Source organism: Rosa rugosa, chromosome 2 (assembly GCF_958449725.1).
Source record: "Rosa rugosa chromosome 2, drRosRugo1.1, whole genome shotgun sequence".
NCBI classification, from domain to species: domain Eukaryota; kingdom Viridiplantae; phylum Streptophyta; class Magnoliopsida; order Rosales; family Rosaceae; genus Rosa; species Rosa rugosa.
The window spans coordinates 68,003,427-68,023,384 of NC_084821.1; the positions used below are offsets into that span (position 1 = coordinate 68,003,427).

The following is a 19,958-nucleotide window of genomic DNA, read 5'->3' on the forward strand; positions in this document are numbered from 1 at the left end:
TATGATTTTCACAGGACATGCATGTACATGGTTTGGGAACATAGTTGGCTTTTGATCATCAACCAATTTGCTTAGTTGACTAAATATAGACTTTATTTATGAGGACGTACAGGTTTAAGTTTGAATTTTGGTATTAATTAGCAGGATGCTCGATGAGTATTTCTGTTATAGGTTGACTGAGCTACATTGAGTGTCATTTACGCCGAGTATAGCTTAGTATCATCATGTTTATAATTCTTTTCTCATATTGATCTAGCTTTCCTTGTCAGGACAGGAATACATTCTTTCAAATTGTGTCAATCCTTAAATTGATATACTATTAGGCACTCCTCTGGCTGTAACCCCAGGTTCTGAGCTTGGCATGAGCAGCTCGTATGGTGGAATATTCCCTGCCCCACATCTGTTACGCAGTCTTGAATCGGCATTTCTTCGTTCAATCTCCTTTTCAATCCTCCTCATATCCATAGAAAATCTGTAGAATGCCTCAATGATAACTGGGTCAGCTGACCAAGTGGACAAGTATTTTCTTTCCGCAATATACTCCTCATCCGGGGAGTGCGCTGAGATGATATCTAGCACAGCCATATATTTTATTGTTTCGAGTAAATTTGGCAATGACGATAGAAAATATTTCTCTGGATCCTTAATGAAAGTAGCATATATACTCTAGTTCATGCTCTTGTGGCAGTAGTCTCCGCATGTGTGGTGGGCGGGCTGGGACATATCCGCCATATGGATACTGCCCATAGTTCAATGCTGCGTGGTATGCTGATGAGAGCCAAATGATGGTGGTGAGAATGGAGGCAAGATCATCTGGAGTAGAGAGTTTTGGCCACCAGCTAGCATGGCGAAGGTCTGCATGGCCTGAATTAATTGATCCATTCCTTGTGCCAGGCTTGCAGTTCTGTATCAGAATGAACCATACTTGCATCAGGATAGTAATAATGGACATAGGTTTGAACCAATCTCTCAATTGCTGACCATATGAGGAACCCATCTGTTGCGTAAGGATAATCTTCGATCAGTAGTCTTAGTCCATGGACCTGACCGGGGTCTGGTATTGCTATATATTCCTCTATGTAGAAATGAAAATAAAGTAAATTCTGGGAAATAATGTTCTCATATGAATGATATGATGACAATATAAATTGAGTGAAAGTCTTTTGAAATTAATTATGTACCTTCTAATGAGATCTGCAGGAAGGCCCTCAAGGTCAAAACGCCACCAGTCTCGATATGCAGCACAACTAATCTCCATGCTATGTTTGCCATCAGTAAAAGTAGACTCAATTATTCCTTCAGAATTGATCAGAAACTGACGGGCCAATGCATTTATCTTCATTGTGTATCGAATGTGAGGCTTGAGAAGTCTATAGACGGGATGCATCGCACTCAGCTGCCGGTGAGTTGCTATGATAAATGGTTCCATACACGCATGGGAGCGTAACCTGTTATAAGCAATTGAAATTTGAGCCTCAGTGAACCTTTTTCAAGGCATTTTATAAAGATTCTTTCATGTTGAATTTTATGAGCATTACGGAAACTGCTGGTGTGTATTACCAGTGATTAATGAGTTGATGAACGCAAGAATCATTGGAGCATACATGAGCTTTGCCAAGTTCCCAAAGCCAATATGTTGTAGCATCAACTGGAGGAGTGAGAACCTGCCTGGATGGTGAATTTGAATTGGTTTGTTGGAGACTGAGCTCAATAGCAATGGGCTTCAATGTTCCCAATGGGGTGAGGAAGAAAATTGTACGTGTTGCATAAGCTTTTCGGTCATCCATAGCATTTATTTGGTTGATAAACGGAAGGAAAATGTCATGATAGTCTAGTACGAACAGCTTGTTTTCTTCCAATGCCTGAAAAGTTACCACAACCATATATTTACTCTGATAGGTCAGTACAATCTATCAGTTTTGTAGATGATATTTAGATTATCTACCTGTTGCACAGACATGCCATTTAGATGGCCTAGTATATGTTCCTCCTTGAGTGCCGATTCTTGTGGGCCATAAGTTGAGGCATTCAGTTTGCTTACAGGTGGGAAAGTTGTGAGCCTCTCTATGCTTAGAGGATTTATGCCTGCAACTGCTTGACGGCCAAACTCGTCATCTGGGAAACAACAAGATGTAATCCCTGAAAATGGCATGGAGTGAGAATTTAAGTACATGGTACACCTAGCTCTTGGTTGCATCATGTTTAGGTCTTTTTTGATACACACCAGTTCTCTGGCTTATTAAGATGAGAGGATGCTTACTTTTGTCTAACTTTGTAGGATCGAATTTGAGGAATTCCTGAACTTTGTTCAATATATTTGCCCATGAAAGATTCATCTTAGTGTTCATTTCGACCGAAGATATATCCCTATACAAGGTCGACTCTTTCAAATTGCAATGCTACCTTGTTACCTTAAATAAGTACTTATCTAAACCCTAAACCCTAAATACTTGCAGAAATATCAAGGTAACAAGGTCGACTCTTTCAAATTGCAATGCTACCTTGATGCAGAATCTTGTGTCAGCCTTGATGAATGGACTCACCGGGCAGTAACAAAAGGAGTTGAAAAGCTTCATCTTCGACTTGGTCCTTGTATGACACCAGATGAATATTATGTTTTCCATCACCGTTTACTTGTTGGCGCAACTTTTAATTGTAAAACATTTGTTATCGGAGAGATGTACGTATTCTAAGACCCTCTCCTACTGATTTTGACGGATTCAATCGGCTAACTACTCTTCGTCTACACTTAGTTTTTCTCGATCAATGTCTGATGGCAAATCTCTTCTCTGTTTGTTTGTTATTCGAAAGCTTGACCTTAGATTACTGCAGGATAAAGAGTAGTTCACATCTGAATATTGTTGCTGGTGATCGTCTAACTGATCTGAAAGTGTTACAGTGTGAGGAGGGAACCAAAATGGAGATTTCGGTACTAAATCTTGCCTCCTTGGAATACATTCCAAATTGCAATTTTGCAGGTTTTTTTTCTTTTTCCATACAACCTCCACGATTAGCAAGAATTTATTTCTTAGACATGAGACTACGTGTAGTACATGGAAGTATGGAACATTATTACCTCAAGCACTAATCCAATTTGCATTGTGTCCCGGGCTTGAGACTCTTCATCTGCGGATGCCAGCGGAACTACCCTGAATTAGCAGGATACCAACTTATGGAAATCTCAAGCAGCTGAACTTGGATATTGACCTATCCCGATTCACTAGGCAAGACGAGGACGATATTGATGTTAATTGCGTGCTGGATCTTCTCAAGGCTGCTCCCCTTTTGGAAGAGCTTATAATAAGGGTACTAAATGGACTATACTTGTCTGAGACTAATCCAAGAGAGATGAGGAATCATTCTGGATTCACAAATGATCATTTGAAAATGGTTTAGATGCAGAAATTCGGAGGTAATTGGTACGAGACAGAGTTGGCCGTTTGCATCCTAGAGAATACACCAAAGCTGGAGATGCTGGTTATTGATCAGATTGTAAAACTCTATTTGGGTGATGGAAAGTTCAGGCACTGCCGCGAAAATTATTCAGAACAACACATGGGAGATATTGGAGAAAAACTTGAAGGGAGTAAAGACTGTGATGCTCAAATAATATTTCTATAATTGCGGTCATAGCCATTCTAGTTCAAGAATGTCAATAATTCTGCCAATATCTTATGCCTGTTTCACACCCACATGTCGACTTGGTTTAATTGTTCCTTTGTTTTAGCTCAATATTGGAAGATGGTTTTGATTTGTTAAGCTAGGATCTTTATAAATTTTGTACAAGCTTTTCCCCCCAGAGATTGGGAGCCAATTCGAAGTTTAGTATCACACATCCAACAGTAGAAAGAGAAATAAGAGTGCCAAAAAACGATAAAGAGAGAATTTTACTACCTCAAAAACCGTCACTACAACAGATATAGCTACAAAACCACAAATGAAAGCAACAACCGGCACCTCGATTGATATACAACTCAACTGCTCCCAGATTCTCAGCCAGGCTTTTAGTCCCAATGGGGAGAAAGCACTTTGTGTTAATAGAGAACCAATCATGATTCGAAAACCAAAACTTAAAACAAATAAACAAGGAAAGTGAGAGAGACATAAGGATGTGAAAGATTAATAGATAATCCCAAGTGTCCTGTGGTTTTTCATATAATATCGAACAGTATCCTGAAGGATCGCATAAAAGTGATTGATCTCTATTTTCGCTTGTCCAGAGAAGATTGCCTGGGAAGACGCTCCTTCGTCTTGATTCTCCCTCCAGTTACCATAAGCAGAAGAAAAACATAGCAATAGTGAGAGAAATCCAACGATGAGAAACAAGAGAATTCTGCCAGAATTTGTACAACAACCATGATTCTAAAGAAGATGAACTGAGAGGCTAAATAGCATGGGTTTGAAAGCCAAACACCGTTGATTCTAAAGGATATGATCTTGAACTTCTCTAAAATCTTGAGCAAGCTGTTCGAATTGTGTCTTGGTTGGCTCTCTAAAATGGAGTGTGTAATTTGTATTGTCTCCTCGCAGCCTGATTGGTGATCCTATGCTTTTAAAAGATATGTCTGCTGCGCTCTCATCAGAAAATTCTATTAGTCTGACAATCAGTGTTCCTCGAACTCCAAGTATTAAATCTCCCACAACATTAGTAAGCAACAAATCATCTATAATCAACTTCAACAACTCCTCATTAGCCGCATTGTATGTCAAACCATCAGTTATACACAACAGTCTGTTGCTTAATTTCTCTACAAACCTCACGTGATCGTGTGCCAAATGTCTTATGATGTGCCACTTTTCTTGTACAAATTCCACACCATCTTGAGACAATATTGCACCTGTTATGAAACCTCCTGTGGATCTATCAGTAATTCCAGCAACAACTGTAGATTCCTTCAAATAAGATATGCATTCCATATGTGTACGGGGAAGCCTATTCTCAAACAATTTGTGCAAGTGATCTTTAGCATATACTCCTCCTGTCCCACAAAACACAACATCCAAATCTTCATTTGTATCTCCAACATTAGCTCCAACTGAACTAATGAGTTGTGCACCATCCCTTGAATACTTAATCACTGTTGACGGAAAAAACTTGTCCTTATTTTCCTTTTGCCTCAACCAGTTAGACACAAACTTTTTAAGTCTTTTCTTCATTTGGTAAACATTCCCTCGATCCCTATGTACCTTGTGTAGCACCTTAATCATCTCTGCGGATACTTTTATTGTTCCTGCTCTTGTAGCTAATATATTGTCACTTATTTTGTGTATTTTTGGACTAGTTCCGCTCAATACCAAAGATCCATGATCAATGGAGCTCCTACCATCGGAGACTACATATGTAGTATCATTCATCATGAAGGAGATTATTGAGGTACCGGACCCTTTCTCATTAAGGGAATTTAGCCTATGAGATCAAAAAACACAATGAACAGTTAGAATTATTGTATGCACTTTCATCCTAGCTTCTGATGCTAGTTCAATTGAAAATATCTCCATTTGTTTTTGTAAAATGGGCATGCATAACAAAGTTTCCATAGTTCTAGTAAACTAAGTGCACAAAGAGAGTAAACTTTTACTAAATTAATTCAACCAAAAATCCATCCAAATACAAAAACCATAGCACTTACAGCTTCTCCCATTCAACCACTTTCTTCTTGCTTTGAAAGCTGAGATCTTCTATTACTGACATTGATTTCCAGTCACCAATTTTCTCATCTGTTATAATGGAACATGAAATTAGATTTTGTTATTCCTTAAATGTCAAATTCAAGGCTTGTAACAACTCCCATTCAACCATAGCATATATCTGATGATTTATGTAGCAAAGACAAATGTAAGGGAACCAATAGAATACCTAAAAATGAGCTGTTCTTAGTCGTTGAATCCGCATTCCCCTTTTGATGTTCCGCCGTATGCAGGTTCTGGATATTACAACAAGTCAACAACATGGCTTCTTGTATACAATATAAAAAGTTACTTATTCGTTGAAATCTGCTCAAATTCACCCTGATAGTAATCATAAGTAAACTATTACTATAGCAACCTTAGACAAACTAGAAGAGCAGGATGTCTAATATCGAACCTGAAGAATCAAAAAAGGATTGTTGTCTAAGTCGACTCCTTTCCCTTCCAGTTTCTTGGTAACTTGAGTGAAAGTACTTGCATAGTCATTGATGTAATATTTGGAGGTGTTATTCCGATATGCTATTCTCGTAATTACAAAATCACTTCCTGGAACAGCTTTCAATTCTCCATCATCTTGTAATAATTGCAAATGTAGTTTGAAAAAGTCATTAAATTTTGATATCTTAAGCTCCCACCTAATAAAGAAGAGAATAGGAGAGGCAAGCCAAGACTGTAAATCATCATATTATCATTACTAGCTAAGAACCAAAACGTGAAAACACTAAAATTACCAGATCATAGATCTCTTGGAAATGAACAGAAACTTGAGCACTGTCCAGATTCTGGTGATTAGTGGAGTTATGTATAAGCTCGGAAACTTTTTTGAGTCGCATCTAGACAATTGCATTACACAATTAGGATCCAAAAACCAAACAAAATCACAAGAGAAAACAGTCTCTGTTGCTTTCAAAAAGCCAAAGCAAATGTAACAGAATGCAAAAAATAAAAAACCGAAGGAACATCAGTATACCTGCTTAGCTCGTTTTCCAAATACAAAGAGCATTGCATCTGTCACATTGCTATTCCCACTCACATTTGCTCCAACTACTGCAGAAGAGCTCTGCTCATTCGCCAATTAATAATAAAAAAAAATCAGTAAATATATGAATTAACTGAAACAAATAGATCTAGAACAGCTGAATCAACCTCCTAGAGATTTGAGTTATTTGAGATGAGGGGAAAAAAAATCAAAAAACCTACCCAGAAAAATAAAAAAAAATCTAACCAAAAGCAAAATCGCTGGTTTCCAGTCTTACAATAAAATTAACAAAGGAAACTTTGACAATAAATCCCTGACCTTGTGGAAAGGACCGACGCGTTGCTCGCCGGCGTGAGACATGAAGTTCGTCATGACCATTTCCTTGATGAACAACCTTGGGCCCCTGGACGATCCACGACCCGAGTCGGAGCCATCGGCCATGGAATCGTCACCCTGCGGCTCCATCCCCAAATTTCCGTGAGTCGAGTCGGAGGCCTTTCGTCTCTCTTCAAAACTCTAATTGAAAACTCAGAAGAAGAAGAAGAAGAAGAGAGAGAGAGAGAGAGAGCTCGTCTCTGTCAGGCGGCTTAGACAAAACAGTACTACGATACTGGCTCGGTGGCTTTTCCCTCTTACAAGTAATCATTAGCGCGCTAATCTCACATTTCTTAAGCTTAAACTAACACATTATGAGTTCATAAATAACTGCTGACGTGGAGTTGTCACTCGAACATAGGGAGCGGCGTGGGGTTTTTAGTATTTCATCACATAAATGAGGGGCGTTTTCGGGGAGCGTAGCTGAGTTGTTGGATTTTGATTCGTTAGTCCTACCATATTCGTGGCTGGACGGTCCCACCAAATCTTTTTTAGGAAAAAAAATTGGTACTACTCCTCCTACAAGGGTGAGGAATCCGAACGCGCGCGCGGCGGTGGATTTTTAAATATTAACATCTACCGCGAGTATCTCTAACAGTAAAAATTATTTTCTTAATTAATTTAAATTTAGTTAGAAACTTTTTACTCTGAATCCATATCACTTCTGTGAGTTGACTTTCCTATCATGTCTTCGCTGACTCTTGTTGAAGGTGTTTGACTTTTTCGTCTTTTTGTCGGAAACACATAATTTTGCACTTTTTTTTTATTTTTTTTTCAGAGCACCCGAACCCTCACCCCAGTCAGCACGGATCGACCCGGCTCGCTTTTGGGCACAAACTAAATCAGACCTAGGGTTATCAGTTGGACCAAAATCTAGACCAAGAACCGCAAAGAAATGGGCTGAATAAAGACATAAGCTACCAAATTTTCAATTCAGCCCAGTTCGGTGTCGGTCATCTGAAACCTTTTTTGTTTCAATTTAATGGGCTTTTGGGGCAACTAAACGTTTTTATGGACTTTACTCCATCATTTTCTTAACCAATTGGTCCAATTTATTGTTTTGGTTGCTCTGATCGAACAATCAAACCCATTTTCTGGGCTTCTAGTTCAATGACGAGCTTAATAGCAATTTTTTCAATGATCAACTTCAAAGTAAAACAAAAAACCATTAATTCTGGCCACACTAATACCACCCATTATTTCTCAAAAAAAAAAAACACCACCCATTATTAAGCAAATAAAGCAACACGCAAACGAAAATTTATAAACATTATTAACAACAAAAGATCAAAGCCGCAGCTGCTGCTTCATGTAAACTTTTTTTCCGGGGTTGAAGTTAAACAAAAAATACAATCTCTGCTTTGCATGCATAGATCTAATCATACAGACTGTTACAAATGATGAATTCCACCAAAGACTCTCTGGAATTAAGAGCTTAACACTAGTGAAACCAGAAAATACAAAACAATTAGAGCATCAAAATACCACAAATTTACTGATAAATTTCCGAAATACAGATCTCAACCCTTCCAAATCTACAATTTCACCGATATTTGTGTCGTTTTACCACTGATCTCAAACCCTCTGCATTTTGAAAATCTTAGATGAAATTCTCGTTGGGTTTCCGATTGAGAGAAAGTTTTCCTCTTTTCGAGATCGAGAGAGAAAAATTGGGTTTGAGACAGAGTGATCACTAAGAAATTAAGAATGAAAGGAGGGGTGGTGAGAATCACAGTCGATCTGTGCAATGCTCTCAGATTACATCTTTGGATTCTTGGATTGAGATATTGATTAATTTAAAGTCTGTTTTGGCTTCCAACTACAAGTATGTCTTTTCTCATATCTCTTTTTTATTGTGGAGTATCTGGAAGCATAGATGTGCTTGCGTGTTTAATCACCTTATCTCCGGATCCAACGTCAACCTCAAAAATGGCGTTCCAGCAAGCAAAGGAGTTTCTTTCTGTTCGAAGTTTGGTCCCCTCAGTGCGTCATAATCCTCTTCCTGATCAGACTCATTCTGATTCATGGACTCCTCCTGCGGTGGGAATGTTAATAATAAACACAGACACAACTTGGAACTCTGAGTCACTAAGCTGTGGCCTTGCAGCAATTCTTCGACTCTTCTGGTGATCTCCTCAGAAATGGCCTTGCAATGGTTGGAAAGGATACCTCTGCAGAGGCCGCAGAAGCTAAAGCAATTATTCTGGCGCTCAAATTGGCAAAATCCTCATCCCTTCTCTCTTTTCTCTTTGTAAGCTGATCGATTGTCTACCTGTCATTTCAGCTTTGAAATCCCCTAAAGGATCGGTCTCTTGGTCTGCAATCTCTTTGGTTCCTCAGATTAAGTTTGCGTTGACGCCGAGGCCGTGGAGGAGGAGGAGATTGGGTTTGGAGGGGTTGGGGGATTTGTGGACCAAGCAGTTGTTACGAAATTAAGTGTTAGTTTCCAGGTTTCTATTGATAGGCTTAATACGCACTGTTTCAACCTCGTTGAGGAAAATATGTTAGGTAGATTGAGCCGTAGATGTGCGACACGTGTTGTTATCTGTTATATATACCCTGTAGCCAAGTTGAATAGATCTTCTCTCTCGGATATGATTCTATAGCCTTCTGTTTTCAAATTAGGCTGTGATGACACTAGCACAACCATAGTGCTAGCAATCTGCCATATCACTGTAGCTGTTCTTGAATAAGATTATGGTGATGTGTTAAATTCCTTTAGAATTGATTGTTTCTTAATATATGGTGTTGTCACTGGTAACGAGACGTCTGATTCTTCCTCGTATAGTCACTCTTGTATTTCCTAGTTGTCTCATTATGATCAACATATGCTCTAAATTGTTAACTTTTAACTGTGTATGTAAATTTATAATATTCTTGTCCGTTTTCTCCTTATAGGTGCTAGAACAGTTAAATGTCTTTGCTGATGAAGACATAGATGCAGCTGCAGAGGCCCTGAATGATGTAAACTTTCATCCCTACCTTTGTTTGTTCATTTATATATTTTTCTAAATTTTCTGCTATTCTATTGTCCCCCGGCCATGTCTCTTTTTTAACAAGGACATAGGAAAGGAAAAAAAAAAAAAAGACTTTATGAGATGTCGAATTTCAGTTATCGGTCTTCTGGCATTTTCTTTTGTGAGTCGGATCATTTCTGTGGTCAATGTTTCTACAAAAGACCAAACTTTGCATTGGTTGTTGTACTTTGCTGCCTAGAATTGTTCTGTGCTAATATTCCTGACCTAGATGATAGTGTCTCGTTTACTTCCTTCTCTTCTAACTTTCTTTTTTTTTTTTTTTTGATCGGGTGTTAGTAACTCACACACCCATGCAGTGGTATCCCAGCGCCAGGACACCTGCACCGACATTGCGGCGAAAGCCTGGCAAAGCCAGACTAATCCACTGCACCGCAGACGCACGAACCCAAAGGGTCCCTCAAATCTGCTGGCCACGGGATGGAGCTGGGATTCGAACGCTAGATCTGGGGGTTCCAGACTAGGCCATTCGACCAACACACCACACCACGTGGTTCTCTTCTAACTTTCTTTGGCATTCAATTTCTCTCCAGATTCCAATCAAGAAGCTCTATATGGTAATTGAGATGGCAGCCCAGGGGGAGCAAGGAGGGTCTTCCCAGGCAATCTTCTCTGGACAAGCGAAAATAGAGATCAATCACTTTTATGCGATCCTTCAGGATACTGTTCGATATTAGTCTCCATGTATAGTCGGATATGAAAAACCACAGGACACTTAGGTTTATCTATTCATCTTTCACATCCTTATGTCTCTTTCACTTTCCTTGTTTATTTGTTTAAGTTTTGGTTTTCCATTCATGATTGGTTCTCTATTAACAGTGTTTCTTCCTGTTGGGACTCAAAGCCTGGCTGAGAATCTGGGAGCAATTGAGTTGTATGTCAATTGAGGTGCCGGTTCTTGCTTTCATTTGTGGTTTCGTAGCTATATCTGTTGTAGTGACAGTTTTTGAGGTAGTAGAATTCTCTATCATTTTTTGGCACTCTTATTTCTCTTTCTACTATTGAATCTGTGATACTTAACTTAGAGTTGGCTCTCAATCTCTGTGGGGAAAAGATTTTACAAAATTTGTAAAGATCCTAGCTTAACAAATCAAAACCGTTTCCCAATATTGAGCTAAAACAATGGAGCAGTCAAACCAAGTCGACATGATACAAATGGTGTATTCTCTAGGATACAAATGGCCAACTGTCTTGGAATTTCTGCATCTTAACCATCTTCAAATGATCATTTGTGAATCCAGATTGACTCATCTCTCTTGGATTAGTCTGAGACAAGTATAGTTTATTTAGCTTCCAAAAGGTGAGCAGCCTTGAGAAGATCCAGCACGCAATTAACATCAACATCGTCCTCGTCCTGCCTAGTGAATCGGGATAGGTCAAATATGAAATATCCAAGTTCAGTTGCTAGAGATTTTCATAAGTTGCTATGCTGCTAATTCGGGGTAGTTCCGCTGGCATCCGCAGATGAAGTCTCAAGCCCGGGACACAATGCAAATTGGATTAGTGGTAGAGGTGATAATGTTTCACGTATTACACGTAGTCTCATGTCTGAGATAAATTCTTGCTAACCGTGGAGTTTGTATGGAAAAAAGACCTGCAATTGCAATTTGGGATACCAAGGAGGCAATATTTAGTGCCGAAATCTCCGTTCCGGTTCCCTCACAATCTGACACTTTCAGATCAGTTAAGACGGTCATTAGCAACAATATTTAGATGTGAACTGCTCCTTATCCTGCAATAATCTAAGCTTATTTGATCTAGATCACGTAATTGCGTACCATTATCTGCCATTGTGTGCATATGCACCATGTACATTGTCTGAAGGGGGGACAAACAAACCAAGAAAAAATTGTCTCAAGAGTCTGTGACTCATTACTCAATAGAGTTGAAGTAGAACGAATGGCAGAGTTAATTAAAAGCCATATGGATAGACGCAAAAATGGGAATTTCAGCATTATGCAAATTTGGGTTCGGACCTCCAGTTAATTATTATAGTACATTTTCAGTTTCTTCAGACATCCAAGATCAGTATTTCAATATTTTAGTTTCCATGTTAAACTCGTTGGCTCAAGATATTCAAGGACAAAGCGGAATACGTAGACAGGTTTAACGTTGATGAGAATAATCACTTAGTTATGCCTCAAGGAATTCCTGATTTATACTGGGTGCAGAAGGTCCATTCGCTCGGCAAGGTTACTCAAAATGATCAATCTTGATGTTCTGGCTCGCATTGACCGGAGGGAGAGTAAAATCTCAGTGTCAATGTGGTAAGGAAGATTATCTATTTGCATTCCAGGCAATTCCATTGATTACTTGCGTAACTTGCATTACTCCCACTATGGGGACTCAAAAATTTATGTGGATTAAATAAAAAATAAAGAATTTCCTCAAAATTTATGTGGATTAAGTAAAAAATTAAGAATTTCACAATGTGAAAGAATCCATCCTATATGATGCACTACTAACTTGTAAATTGCTATCTTTTACCTCGGTAAATCATGACATATGCACCATGTACACAGTTTCGGTGAGAAAAAAATTCATTAGCAGTCTCAGGAATGACTTTACATTCCCCAATGTGAGGCAATATGAGCCTCAAAGATTTACATCTTTTTAATTTGACAATGCTAACAAAACAAGGATGGCAAATTTTGCAAAACCAAATCTCTCTCATTGCTAAACTATATAAAGCTATATATTGTCATGGAGATAAACGGAGATGACATGGAGATAAAGAGTACAACCAGAAGATAAATTAAGCATTAAATATACACACACATATATATCAAGGAATGGAAGGTAGTCTGGCTTGTAAAAGAAGGGATGTACTAGTCGGGGGGGGGGGGGGGGGGGGGGGGGGGTGGGTGTTGTTGGGATGACAGTTTCACCCCCTATATATTACATTAACCAGAAATACATATATCCGTCCAGAGAACTTTCTCAGACTGGGAAATGTAAACAGAGCAACGCTTCACCTCAAAACACACAGCCGCAGCAACATTAACATCATCAGAAACCACAAACCACTACTTCACATGCATATCTTAAGCCCTTAGGAGGGGACTGTCCGAATCTGCAATTAGAAAGGAGTAAGACACTCGAGAAATATACTGCAATTTTCCATAATCTACTTTTTAACTCTGAAGACACAGTAGGTTTTCAAACACGTTAGGCAGGATAGGTACGTAGCAATTCCCAAAAGAAAAGTCCAGGTAACCCAGAATATATGCACGCCATACCAGGGTCACATGTCATAATAGATGTAATTTAACACCAGATGATATATGATGTCAAAACCAAAACATCGGGACTGTATTAGACAGTAGCACTTGTATCAACAGCATTCCTCACAGGCCTTTAGGGAAAAAGAGAAGAAAAAGAAGACGAGATCCAAAATCTTACCAAGTGAAGGCCCAGCAGGCCCAGCAGTTGTTGGGATGACAGTTTCACCCCCTATATATTACATTAACCAGAAATACATATATCCGTCCAGAGAACTTTCTCAGACTGGGAAATGTAAACAGAGCAACGCTTCACCTCAAAACACACAGCCGCAGCAACATTAACATCATCAGAAACCACAAACCACTACTTCACATGCATATCTTAAGCCCTTAGGAGGGGACTGTCCGAATCTGCAATTAGAAAGGAGTAAGACACTCGAGAAATATACTGCAATTTTCCATAATCTACTTTTTAACTCTGAAGACACAGTAGGTTTTCAAACACGTTAGGCAGGATAGGTACGTAGCAATTCCCAAAAGAAAAGTCCAGGTAACCCAGAATATATGCACGCCATACCAGGGTCACATGTCATAATAGATGTAATTTAACACCAGATGATATATGATGTCAAAACCAAAACATCGGGACTGTATTAGACAGTAGCACTTGTATCAACAGCATTCCTCACAGGCCTTTAGGGAAAAAGAGAAGAAAAAGAAGACGAGATCCAAAATCTTACCAAGTGAAGGCCCAGCAGGCCCAGCAGTTGTTGGGATGACAGTTTCACCCCCTATATATTACATTAACCAGAAATACATATATCCGTCCAGAGAACTTTCTCAGACTGGGAAATGTAAACAGAGCAACGCTTCACCTCAAAACACACAGCCGCAGCAACATTAACATCATCAGAAACCACAAACCACTACTTCACATGCATATCTTAAGCCCTTAGGAGGGGACTGTCCGAATCTGCAATTAGAAAGGAGTAAGACACTCGAGAAATATACTGCAATTTTCCATAATCTACTTTTTAACTCTGAAGACACAGTAGGTTTTCAAACACGTTAGGCAGGATAGGTACGTAGCAATTCCCAAAAGAAAAGTCCAGGTAACCCAGAATATATGCACGCCATACCAGGGTCACATGTCATAATAGATGTAATTTAACACCAGATGATATATGATGTCAAAACCAAAACATCGGGACTGTATTAGACAGTAGCACTTGTATCAACAGCATTCCTCACAGGCCTTTAGGGAAAAAGAGAAGAAAAAGAAGACGAGATCCAAAATCTTACCAAGTGAAGGCCCAGCAGGTGCACATTTCGCTTTCCCGGCCATGACCTTGCTACCTGTTTGTGGTAATATTGAAAGATATTACTAAACAGAAAAAAGAAAACAAATGAATCGAAAGATTTAGCAGCTGGTGAGAGTCCAAAATCTTACCATGTGAAGGCCCAGCAGGTGAACGCTCTGCTTTCCTCACCTCGGTGACCTTGCTACCTGTTTGTGGTAATATTGAAAAATATTACTAAAGAGTAAAAAAAAAAAAAAAAAAAAAAAGAAGGTGATCATGTAAAAACCCAAAAGACATGGTATACTTTAATTGAGTGCATCAGCTATACATGCATCATGCAGAGATCAACATCAACAATATCCTATGTAGGCTAAATCAGCCCTCAAATGAATCGGAGTAGGAGAAAGGGCAGACAATTGATAAAGATTATAAAACTCCTAAATCTCCTGTTCTCTTCTTAATTCTCTTGCTTTCTCCCTGGTCTCTCCTCATTTGTCTCTATAATTCTTTCTTTTCTACACCCGAATTTGCTCTCACCTGCTCCTACATCACTTGACTAGGAAACTAATAAAAATAAAGCATTATCATTTTGGGCAGAGAAAGTGACAGTCTCTGGTTCTATTGACTTGGGAAGAGCAAACAGGGATGTTCAATGAGACATGAACAGCTGCAATTTCAAAACCCAAAAAAAAAAAAAAAAACCTATTTTAAATATGTGACATTGAATAGTAACATTAGAAGAGCAAGATGAATGTTTGCTAAACAACCGGAGCTGCAATGCAAAAATTGATCTATGATCCCACTCGAGAAATATACTGCAATTTGCCCTAATTTGTTTTTTTAACTCCGTTAAAGACACAAGCAATGAAGGTAACAGTGGGGGTAGTTTGTAGGTTTTCAAACGCCTTAAGCAGGGAAGCTATGTAAATAATAACAATACCCAACATCAGGTAGTAAAGTAAAATACACTTGCTTTCCTCCATGAAACAGAAAGCGAAGCAAATTGTTCGATACCAAATACATATATGATGTCAAAACCAAAATCACTAGGACTGTATTAGATAGTAGCGGTTGTAATTTGTATCAATGTTTGTCATAACAAAAAAAAATTGTATCTCCAATTTAGACATTACAGAAGATTGCAGATGCAATCAGATCTATGATCACTTCCAACAGATAGTTACTGTAGGGAACACAAACCAAAATAATTTGGCTGGAGAAGACATAATTCTATGTCAGTCACACAACACACACACACATTTTCTACAATACAGAGGACAAGGAAGTTCCGGGATAAATTACTCAAACCTTAAAAGAAACTCTAGAGCTTACCACTTGGATCACAACCTCCAAGAATGAACTTCAACACGGAATCTGTTTCAGAAACCAAAAAAATAATATCACTATTGTGAACATATGACATTGAACAGTATCATAAGAAGAGCCAAATGATGTTTACTAAACAAGAGGAGCTGCAATGCAAAAAATGATCTATGATCCTGTTAAGTGTATTAACTAACACATTATACACAGACCAAAATGACTTGTGGAAATATTATCTCCAAAAATTCCCTCAAATTACATAAATATACAATCAACACATTTTTTATCCTTTAAACAGCATCTAAGCAAGTCCAAGATAACTTCACTCCCAAAAATAAAAAATTAGAAAATAAAAACATACCAATACCATTCACATCATGAGAAAGGGGTATTTCGGGCCAGGGGCCTGTTTCACAGAAACATTGTTAATAGAAAATAATAATATTAAATCACAAGTAGAATTACCAATTTTTTTTATTTTTTATTTTTTAAGAAAAGAAAAACAATGATCAGGCATGCCCCAAAAACAGAACAGTGAAGTCTATTGAATAACAACAAATAAGTCAAAAATAATTAAAAACAAAAAAGAACAATAACCATACCGTGATGTCAAAGGACCAAAAAAAAAAACACTGAAGAATCTATTGAATAATAGCAAATATCAGTAGTGTGATAAGGAGATCAGGTCTAGATCTCCAAAGAAGTTGAATACACAATAAAGATGTAAGATCCCCTCAGCAGTTTGTTTAATGGCTCCAATGGAGCAGAAATTATCTTTGAAAATTATATTATTCAATGCTGGGTATGCATCACCAATATGCCTTCGCACCAAAAATCATCTTCAATGTTTGATATGCATCATGCCTTTGGCTATCCTCTAATCACCCCAACAGAAATTGACAACAGTTTATTTCTTCAAAACATGATAGGAAACAAAAATCAAAAGCATACCAAACGGAGCAACAAACTCAAAGGAGAAGCTGCAGATGCAAAGTTGGAAGGAAACAACTAGTGTTAGAAAGGTAAGCAAAATACGGGAGGAGTAAGGAATCCCGTGGCCGAAAGGTGGGCGGAGACAAGGTGTTACTTATTATGGGCAGTGGTGGAACCAGGATGAAAATTAGGGGTGGGCTAATTTAAAGTGCTTACAAGATTTTTTTTTTTTTTGTTGACAATGATTCCAAGAATTTTGGGACTCAAGTTTATAAGAAATACTAATGGAGAATGCTGGAACTAAAGGAAAAAAAAAAGGAGAACAAAAAGGGGAAAGAGAAAAAAAAATAACAGGCTAGATTGCCTTTAAGAGAAGAAACTGTTAAGAAACTAGGAATAGAAAATGTTGTAAGAAAACAAAAGAAAAGAAAAGAGAATGGGAGAAGAAAATTGGAAAAAGACAAAAAAAAAAAAAAAGGAACAAAAGGGAAAAAAGAAATGCCAAAAAGGGTGAAGGAAATGGGAAAGCAGCAACATAAGGGGGTTCTGGGGACTTGAACCAAGGTGGGATCTTAGACAACTCCACAAGTTGCCAGCTGAACCAACGTTAGACTCTTGTTACACTTGCACTATATAAAATATCCCAAGAATTTTGGGTTGGGCTACAGCCCAAGCAGCCCTTCACGTAGTTCCGCCACTGATTATGGATTCTCTATCAATACCAAGAATTGCCCCCAAAAAGAAAAAAGAAAAATTCAACAGTTTGATTTATCAGGTAAGTAGATTCAATTCAGTGCCTAAGCTAATTAAGCACAACTTAGTTGCAGTCTCAAAAAAGAAGAAAAGAAAAAAAAAACAGAAAAAAGAAGAAGAAGAAGGAAACATACCTCTGCGGATCTTTGGCTTATATGGACTGAACCTGTTTCACACATACACTGTCAAAACAACAATAACAACAACAAAACAAGCCCTTTCACACATGCTTCACAAGTACAAATGGCAGTCTCATTTGGAAACTAAAAAAAGAGATCTAGTGATTAATTGAAAACATATGGCTCTCTCTGCATGCACGGGAGACTATAGATGGATCCTCTAACAATACCAAGGGTCTGTGGGTCCCATAGGGGCGCATGACACACACACGTGCTCTTTCATCTTTCACTGCTACCCATTCACGGGTATTGTTACATGAAATACCATCATATACATATACATATATAATACATTGTCATTGCCAAAAGATAAGGAGTTCAGGGCTGACTACATGACATAAGGTACTAGAAAACATATCGATAATATCATAAGAAAAGCAAGAATGAATCTACGATTAAAAATGCTATAAACATACTGCTGATGCAACAAAATCTATGATCCCATCAGCAGATATTTGCTCTATCTTAACTGCGTGCTACGGATCAGGCATAGATCAGATAGAGCAAAATGATTTGACTGGAGAAGTTATATTGCAAAACGACAAGTATCATTCTGCTTCGGCTATACCTAATGCAAAAACCATTAAGACCTGGCTAGTGAAGTTTTCTTCAATGACCAAATTGATCACACAGTATTTTGTCTCATTAACAAACAAACAAAAAATTAAAATGACACAAACATTCATGTTCTTTAAAACACAGAGCTGAAGGATACTCTCAGACCTTAAAACAAAAATCAAGAGCTTACTTACAATCGAACACGGAGATTGTAACAGGATCAGCACCTGTAAGTGGCAATGTCAAAACCAAAAAATCAGTTCTATGACCAATGACCAGAAGAAGAGGAAGCATCAATGTTTGGTGAATCATGAACAGTTGCAATGCAAAATCATCCATAATCCCAACAGAAAGCAATATACTATACCATACTACATTAGACATGCATTATGCACCAAGACACAAATGACTTGGCCAACAGCCACATTTATCCAAAAGTAAAGTTGATCTGATTACATAAAATAAGATCAACAGGTACAAAACAAGCAAATCCAAGGATAAAGCATTACCATTTTTGCCAGGAATAGTGACGGTCTCTGGTTTTATTGCCACTATTTACATTAAAACAAACAAAAAAAAAAATCAGTACTGTGTAACAACTGAAATTGAATACTACCATAAAAAAATTATAAAAAAAAAAAAAAAAATCCAAAATCTTACCGGGTAGAATTATAGAAGGTGCGTTTACTTTCCAGAACTTGACCTTGCTAGCTGTGTGGGTGTGGAAATATTGAAAGATGTTACAAAAAGAAAACGAGAATCACAAAAATCAAAAATCGTAAAATCGAAAACATACCATATCTCCGGCCGCGTCGTGCTCTTCTTGCTCTTTTTGCTCTCCTTGCTCTCTTTGCACTCCTCGTGTTCGATGCCCATATTTTGAGTTCTTCAAAAATATCCTCGATCTCCTCGCTATCGCTCTCCTCCGCCTTAGCAGATTTGCTGTCTCCGGCGCCTGGGATTTTCCTGCCTATCATGGTTTGGCGATGAGAGTAAATTTGAGACAAGATTGATTCCCTAAAAGGCTTTTTATTTTCTTTCTAGGTCGGTTTCGGTTTTATTCACCCCATCTCATACCTTTTTGACATCTGTCTTGCTACTTTCTTTTTCTTTATTTCTTTCAACAAAATATTAATTAAAAAAATGAATAAAGTCAATTAAAAAAATGAACAAAAATAAAATATAACATAAGAAAACGAGAAATGCCATGTGTTAATCCAAATTTCAATTAAACAAATATCTATATTGTAATTTAATAATATTAAAGAAAAAAAAGTAAAAAAAAATGAAAGGGCCTCCGGTTTCTGCGGAGCGACCCGGAAGAACGAAACCTAGGTTTCGTGATAGCGGCGGAGAGCGCCGTGGTTTCCAAACCAGGCAGAGGCGAGTGAAGGGCGGCGTGGGCTTGGAGAGGCTGTGGTCTCATCTGCAACGGCGTCGCGATCTCGACCAAGCTTTTCCAGAGCTCCGGTTGAGTCCATGCTCGACTGAGGGTGGCTATGAGGAAGGGGGTTGCTGGATCGAGCCAGAGCCGAAGTGTTGCTGTCGACGCCGTTGGCTTTCGGGGCGACTGGGATCTGCATCATTGTGGCGGCCTCCACAGACCAGGG

The 19,958-nt window shown here is 38.4% G+C and overlaps 1 long non-coding RNA gene and 1 pseudogene across 1 annotated transcript; both read right to left on the reverse strand.

The window, feature by feature from the left end:
- Positions 1 to 303: 303 nt before the first annotated feature.
- Positions 304 to 2,355, reverse strand: LOC133729605 (lipoxygenase 3, chloroplastic-like; annotated as a pseudogene).
- Positions 2,356 to 12,802: 10,447 nt separating this feature from the next.
- LOC133729610 (uncharacterized) lies at positions 12,803 to 19,413 on the reverse strand. Its single transcript, XR_009856426.1, has 11 exons — positions 19,145 to 19,413; positions 19,009 to 19,059; positions 18,858 to 18,899; positions 17,746 to 18,575; positions 16,287 to 16,331; positions 15,935 to 15,976; positions 14,752 to 14,808; positions 14,604 to 14,657; positions 14,042 to 14,274; positions 13,480 to 13,712; positions 12,803 to 13,150 (listed from the first exon to the last, which is right to left on the reverse strand). It is a non-coding gene; the product is annotated as an uncharacterized LOC133729610 (long non-coding RNA).
- Between the last annotated feature and the right edge of the window lie 545 nt (positions 19,414 to 19,958).